Below are 8,551 nucleotides of genomic sequence, written 5' to 3' on the forward strand. Positions count from 1 at the left end.
TTTTTTCCTCTTGTTTGGTTCTCCATCTGCTTGGTTTGTACAACTGCTTTGAGTGTCTCTCCTCTATTTGTCCCCATACCGCTGATTTATTTTCTCCTTATTTTTTTCCATCCGTTTCTTGTCGTTATGTTTTCTGTCTTAAAGCAGGCGCACCAAGGCAAGCAATACACCATGTTTGAATGTGTTCTGACACCTCGTCTACACAAGGCCTGATTTCCCAAGAGAAAATGGGCGTTTGGCATGTTTACATTTTGTTCCCATTTTCTGTGTCGCATCAAAAAAACAAAAACACAACCTCCCTCTCTTTTCTCTTTCCCACCGCGCTGCAAACTAGACGTTCGCTGAAGGAAAACAGATGCTGACCCGTCTCTTACACCTAAAGAGGAAGGAAAAGACTAGAGACAAAGAGAATTGCCTTGGGACGCAACAGTAACCCCCAATCCGCCCGCTGGAGTGTGCAGGGCACGGCATGCGTGTTTGGGAGTGTGTATTGGCTTGAGTAATTTCTATTCATAGGACCCTTTTATAATGCAAGTGTGTTCTTCACCTGTGCACAAGATGGATGCTTCTGCTGTTTAAGCATGTCATCCGAGGTTGCGAGACACTTTGAAACTTTCAAAAGTTCATCTCCGGGGCCCATTACAGCTTTTCCTCTTGGATAGATAGCCTTAAAGGTAATGGCCTCCAGCTTTACATCTGACAAGTAAAATAGTTGGGAAAGTAACAACGTGGTACATCGGACTCAGACATCAATTGCAGCCTTTACTTGGGTTGCGATGTCAATCGGGGAGGTGAGATGGAAGGTGAAGTGCTGACAGGAAGGACAGAAACATGTTCGTCAGATCTTGACTCAAGGTGTAGTGTTTGACAGGAGGCCTGTTACGGCGTGGCTGTGTTTTGATGTGAATACGTTGACATGCACATCATATTCTGTTTTTTGCCCATAGTCCGAAAAACAACAATAATCTGACTAAGATGTTTACATGGCTAATGAAAGTGAACATTCCACTAACATTCCCGTTTATATGGAGCCGTGCATAATAGGCTTTTCACTGAAAGCTGACTTGTTTGACCGTGCGAACACAGCCTCCCTCTTTCACTCCTTGGAATGGTCGGTGTTTTGATGTTTGCGCGTATCCAAAAACCTGTTGATATCCAAGTCTTTGATAATGGTTGAAAGTAGCTGTGTTTGTCCTTCCTTTCTTTTGGGCATGCATCTCTACCACAGTCTTGTTGGCTAGTTGGTTCCTGTACAACAACCATAGCAACACACAGAGCTGTCTATGAGCCGTAAACTGCGGTAAAAACCCAGATCGAGACGCATACTCCAACTGCATCCATGTTTCCGAAACCCAAATAATACCGGTATATTCTACACGTTTTGATCGGAAAATGCTTAATTCGGAAGAAAGGCCTTGTTTGGAAAAAAAAAGTAACATGCTGTTTAAATGAGCTTTAAATTCGGATTGTTGTCATATTCTGCATAATAGTGGAATATTGGTGTGCATGTAAACACACTCATTGTCTCTTTATCTAAAAACTAATGTATAGATTAGACTTTACTTTTGATGTCATACATGAAGCATTCGACTAACTAGCTGGGGACACACATTTGGACATCACATGTTTAGAGACACTAGGAGCAAGAGCGCTGGTTTTGGTCCATAGTTAATATGAATGGACAGAGCATCCGCTTCGGCAAAATGATGCAAATCTGGAAGTGACTTAAACCTGCGTTCTATCTGAATTCCAGCAGGGGGTGACACGTGCGGTTTTGCAAAAAAAAAGTTTGATTTCCATAGAGGTCTATGAGAAAATAATCTTCTTACTTGATTTATTTACTTACTTTAATTTACTCAGTAAGACTTTTCATAATGACTTTATGGTCTCAATCACTAGTTTCAAGTTTTCAATACAGGAGGATGTTCATTTTTTTGAATTATGGTCTCATTGATTTTAAAGTAGATGATAAAGCAGTGGCTGTTTTGGCACTTATCGGCAAACTCCAGGCCTCAGAGCAGCTCTAAACAAACCAACGGATCACGTCACACATGCTCGGTCCAGGATTATTAATAGCCTATGTTTTGGACTGAGTAGGGGATGCCAGAAGTTTTTATTTTTTATTTTTATTTTTTTATTTATGTACACCTTATTAAAACTCTGAGTTAGGAGTCATTTTTTGTTGTTTTAAGTAGCACCATTAGGCCCTTTCCGCTTTTGCAGGTGGCCTAAATTGTTTATTTGTATCTAAGTTACCTACGGCTGATCCAAGCAGTAAATAACTTAAAATAGTTAAAGCTGTAGTGTGTAGTTTCTGTCGGCCCCATGAGGAATTGTAAGCAATGACAACAATTCTGTCCACATGACACAAACCTTCCGTAATCACGCTTCACCCCCACCCTTCCTCCACACAGTTGTTACGTAGACAAAGAGGACACGGAGGATTAAAAAAAAACACGATGGACTCTTCAGAAGAGGTCATTATCTTCACTTGAGTTTCGGGGCGCGAAAGTCGCCCGGACGACACCATATCCTGCCATGCTGAGAAATCCAGAGAGAGTTTTGTGGAGCCGACAGCCTTTTATTGGCTTTGTATCAACTCATTTGGAAATGGCTTGAATGTAGCGGACGTTCATTATTTTAATAAAAAGTTACTCGCTGAAGCTTACCAAATCCTTTTGGTTTTCTTCCTGTACCTCAATAGAGCTGGGTTGTAATGTTGCCTCATTATATCAGCTACCTGAATCTTTTCCCATCTAATTGTCCAAATGAGATCAATTTTGACTTTAAAAAAAAAATTACTTTCAAGGTATTATTTATACTCTAATTGCCCCAATGTGTCAGTATAACCAGCTACTTAAACATGAAGTTACCTCTACGCTGTTACTTTACTGTATTTCTCTCCTGTCTTGCTCTGACGTGTCCTCTCCTTCACTGCCATCTTGTCTCTCTCTGTCTTACCAGTCATAAGATATTTGGATTTTCACCCTCACCCCCGCTCCTCCATCAGAGGTCTTCTCCTTCACTCTGACAGCTACATGAGGGTGTGAGTGGTACGGCTTGAATTAGCCTGTATCATTTGTGTTGGTGTGAAGGTGAAAGCAGTCTAACTCCCTGTCTCCCCCATAGCATATATGAGTATGTATGTATGAGTGCGATCGAGCCAGTGAAGTGAAGCGAGCGAGAGACGGGCCGCTGGCTGTCAGTGTGATTGGAGGTCTGGGTTGGCTGATCAGTGGTCTGGAAGCATGGATATTACACAGGACAGCTCATCTCGAGGAGGACTTTAACCTTAGCATGCGTAGGAGACGTGTGTGTGTGTGTGTGTGTGTGTGTGTGTGTGTGTGTGTGTGTGTGTGTGCCTTGTGTGTGTGTGTGTGTGGTGTTGTGTGTGTGTGTGTGTGTGTGTGTGTGTGTGGTGTGTGTGTGTGTGTGTGTGTGTGTGTGTGTGTGTGCGCGCGCGCGCAGCAGAAGTCTCTTCCTCCGTCAGTAATTCTACGCCCTTCTCTTGTCCACTGCAATACTATCCAGTTCGCCGTCTGCAAACAAATGAGAATGCAGCATTTATTATTGGGGATGTTATGTATCGTGATTATTTTTTTTTGCGACAACTTTTAAAATCTAATATTTTCCCAACTCTTTTCATAAGAAATCTTAACTAATGATTCACCTAAATATTTTCTGTTTATACGGTACCGACTAAATCATATTAAAAAACGCAGAAAATCCATGTTATGTTCTTTACAGGTGAAATACATATCAGACTGACTGACTGACACGGGATGTGCATTCTCTTTAGCAAACTATCAGCTTTTAGAAATGTCTCATGATATATTGTCTCTAGAAGTGCATTATTCAACTTTTGTTTTTGTTAAAGAAGGAAAAGAAAATTACAATACTCAGTATGCTATCGAAGCGCAATACTTAGAATCGCAAATAAATGAAAATCGCAATACATATGGAATCGCAATCCATGTATCGTAAAAGAGTTGAATCGGGACAATAGCATATCATCCCAGCCCCACTATTTAAAAAATGTCTCTTTCTAGCTTAATGCCAATTTATGTGGTGAGATGTTCGAGCGCTGCTTGCACAGAGACGGACGGAAGTAGGCTGAGAGGACAACGTCTCTTAGCATTGTACCGGGAAAGGGGAAAAAAATCAGTGCGTCCACCCGGGTGTCCTGTATCCATTACTGCCGACTGGAGCTGGAGCCGATAAATATCGGTGACTTGTTGTTTGTCCCGGGAATGAATCCTGATTGTAATCTTTCCCGCTAAAGATTAAAAAATAGAAGTTAGTGGGATTTTTTGTCCAGTGGGAAAGGGGCATTAGAATTGTTGTTTCGGATCAGGGCACTTAAGGGGACCCAAACATGGGGGGTTGGACCCTGAGAGAAGATAAATCTGAGAGGTCAAAAGAGAATTTAAGGTATTAGAAAGAAAAATAGATATTCTGTTGAAATACTGGCTATCTTCACCATCATAAAAATCCTTCAAGTGAATCAATTTGAGAAGGAAAAAATCCCTCTTTGGTCTAACTGTTCTCAGCTCATGTTCACACTAAAACCACAACTTGTGATGAGGGGTCGCCAGTTAACAATGATTTGTTTAAAGTTTGTGAACCACTGTCATAGACAACCAGTGGCAGACAAAGGGCTCAAATCCTAGAATTATTTACATTATTCATTATATGAAGTTGAAACGCACACATATTTGCCATAAAATATACTCTGTATTCCAAAAGTAATTGTTGAAAAGAGACTTTTGTCATACTGTGGGTTGAAAAACTTGTGTCCCCAGTTTTGGGGCTCTCTCAAATTAGGTCAGAAAAGGAAATATAATTATGAAATCATAAAATAGGGAAAGAAGGAAGCATGGGCCGCAGGAAGAAAAGAAGGAAGGAGATAAGGATACAAAGAGAGAGAAAATTAGAAACAAGAAATTAGGAGCTCATACTGTCTTTCACAGACAAAATATTTTATTCAGGACATGAAAAATGTCAAAAACCATTAACCCTGGAGACAGTTCTTCAACAGGGGGTCTGGGACACCCTAGTAGGTCCTCAGAGTTGCTGCAGAGGGGCCACCAAATTATTGTATGATAGTTAAAAAAAAATATATGTATGTACAGTATGTATGTGTATATATGTATGTGTGTATATCTGTATGGACGTATGTGTATGTATGTATGGGTGTATGTATGTATGGATTTATGTACTATGTATGTATGTGTATATACAGTATGTATGTGTATGTGTGTTTGTATGTTTGTGTATATATGTGTGTCTGTATGTAAGTATGTATGTGTATATGTGTGTGTATGTATGTATGTATGTGTATATGTGTGTGTATGTATGCATGTATATATGTGTTTCTGTATGTTAATGTGTGTGTGTGTGTGTGTGTGTGTGTGTGTGTGTGTGTGTGTGTGTGTGGGTGTGTGTGAGAGTGTGAGTAGGTATGTATGTATATATACCCACACATACACACGCATATATACACACATACACACACACACACACACACACACACACACACACACACACACACACACACACCAAATAAAACCTTGCTACCTTGTGCAGTTCAAGTACATAAAGTCCCCGGTTTGGATGTGAGGAATTATAGTAAATACACTTTTTTTTTTTTTTACCAGTGTAGTATTGATCAGTATAATAACAATGATCAATCAAACTACATCTCGTCTGTCATTTCAGAGGTGGACAATGCTGTCATCTTGATGTTTGAGTTTTCCAATAAAAGGCCAATATCCCACTGATATATTGACAAACTGAATATTACCCTCCTTTCTCCCGTTCCCTTTTCTTCCTCCCGCCAGCGGTAAAATGCTCTCCCCCTCTCATTAGCCTTTTATTCCTGCGGATTTATTTCATTCCTCCTCTGCCTCCTTCCTTCTCTCTGTCACCCCCTCTAATTTGAAGTGCAATAGTTTCCCTCTGGCATGAAAATATTGCATCATTCATCATGTCTCTCTAATTCGTCTTAGATCTCCTCCACCTCAACCCCCTCCTCCCCCGATCCCTCACCACCCCGCTGCACCACTTAGCTGTGATATTGCCCAGAGTCAACGAATACAAGGCGAATCATATCCGTCCGTGCAGTGACTTTTGATACATTTGAACAGCAATGTGCTATCACGCTTTCTCTCGGACTCGCACCCTTTTTTTCTCTCTTCTCTCTCACACTCACACTGACTGAATGCTCCGGCTGGCGTCTGGCCGGTCTCATTGCGAAGCAATGGGTGTGGGCCATTTCTGCGGCTCAATGCTCAGTGCTAAGCTGTTTGCTGCGGTGACTGGCCAGAGGTGTATTGGGCTAAATTGAACCGGCTGCTGATTAGATGGCTACCTATCGATAAGGCCGGAGTGGAATTTCAGCCTCTGCTTGTGTGTCCCTGATAGTCAAAATGTAGCTGCGGGCTGCCCTCCGCCTCGGCTTACTGACAAAAATATTGAAGATGATTTTTAGAGACCAGGACTGCAAAATATATCATTTTCTTTCATCGCCATCGCGATATCAACTGGCACAATAAAATAATTGCAAAAGACACTCTTTTTGGAAATGATTTCCTTTCATTTGTTTTGAATTTACCAACCAGTTTGTTGTGTTTTAGCAGTTTTAGCATTTTCACAGTTGTCTTAAAGGAGAATACCGGTCCATTTCAACACATTGCTCTATTGTTTGGAAATGTGGAGTGCTGTCAGTAGAGAGAAAAATGAAAACTATCAGTGCTGCCTGCCCCGTGTTATCCTCCTGCTAGAGTTAGCCCCCAACAGGGCAAGTTTTATACGTGTTTTTAGCCTTTAAACATGTTCAAAATGTCATTACATGTGCCTACCCATGTGCAATGATGCCTTCAGAGGCAACACAATCTGACTGCAGTGGATGTGACAGAAAGGCATAGAAGTTGTGTTAATCCATATTTATTTCCTGTTTTCCGGTGAATTCCACACTAGTTGATTCTCAAACTCATGCAATCCAATATTCCAAAATGTATTTTTTCCACAAAACAAAAAGTTTGCCGTTGTTATGTCTTTAGTAATGACTATGTAGAAACCGTCGGTAACTCTTGATCTGCAGCGCCACTGTGGTGTCAGGTTACAGCCTGTTTCTACATAGTCATATTTAAGATAACAACGGCAAATCGTTTTTTTTGTGGAAAAAATACATTTTTGGAATTACAATCTTTAAATTGCTTCTTTTTTTTTAACCAACAGTCCACAAAAAATTATGAAATTAGAATGATATAAAATTAAGAGGAGCAGCACATTTTCAGATTAAAAAAAAATGTAATTTCCATGTTTGTTTGTTTTTAGTTATGAAGCAGGTTGAGGTGCTATATAAATACTGTAAGTGTAAGTATCTATGGTGTTACAGTCATTCCCCGGCTGCAGTGACTGGGCAGAGACTCCAAAAGCCCAGATGCGAAGGACCCGAAAACACTGACCAATCAGAGCAGGCGGGGCTTTTTTCGGGAGGAGGATTTAAAGTGACAGCTGTTGAAACAGAGCGTTTCAGACAAAGGAATACAGGTATATTCAGACAGACAGTATAAGAAAAAAAATGTTTTCCCAAATATTACAGCATGTTCTAGTAGAAACCCAAAATACAAGTAGGCATATGAACCTTAAATCTGGGGCCAGAATATCTCTCGAACAGACAATGGTTTATTATTTCCTTGTGTCCTCAATCAATTTAAGTAGATCTATTTACACCAATTGAAGATAGATTATTTATTTGACCAAATGATGTATTCTCAAATGTCCAATTAGTCTTTGTCAGTGAGGTGTGATGTAAGATGCAATTGCATCTCTGAAAAACCTAGTAAATGGACCGCTGAGGTTTGTTTTTTCGCAGTTGCCAAGGTTGAAAATCTTCCAGCTTAGCAGGTGGAATTTTTTTTCTATTCTCTGGAGTGCTTTTATTGTGAAACATCTTCAGGAAGATCAAGGAAAAGCATTAGTTAGTGTTTATGGCATGATTATATTGTCCCACCAATGAAAGCAATTCTGCCAAAATGTACATTTTGCTGTATTTTCCTTTCTCTCTGAGCCAAATACCAGTTTTGCTTGACATTTCTTTAATAAGAAGACCGTATTAGTAGCCTTTTTGTTCATATGCAGAAACATACAGCATGTCAAAAATACTCTCATCCAAAGAGTGTAGGATGAAAGATATGACAAACAAAAGTTAAAAGTGTTTGAATGCTTGGAAAGTGGCAGGAAAATAAAACGCAAAGCTGTGAGCAATTTGATATTTTTGAAGGCTGTGTTTGGAGTATTCTTCATTATGTGTGCCTGTGTGAATGAAATCAGGCCACCTAGAAGTGTTTATATTGATGCATGAAGTATATTTATCTACAATTCATCTGTCTGAGACGACACGGTGGCTCCATGTTGTTCCCATTCTTGCTCTTGCTGTTATTAGCCATCGCAGAATAAAGCTGTATTGAGCGGCAGCCTGTACCTCGCTCTTATTAAATAGTGTGTGTGTGTGTGTGTGTGTGTGTGTGTGTGTGTGTGTGTGTGT

Source organism: Etheostoma spectabile, chromosome 23, assembly GCF_008692095.1.
Source record: "Etheostoma spectabile isolate EspeVRDwgs_2016 chromosome 23, UIUC_Espe_1.0, whole genome shotgun sequence".
In the NCBI taxonomy this organism is placed as follows: Eukaryota; Metazoa; Chordata; class Actinopteri; order Perciformes; family Percidae; genus Etheostoma; species Etheostoma spectabile.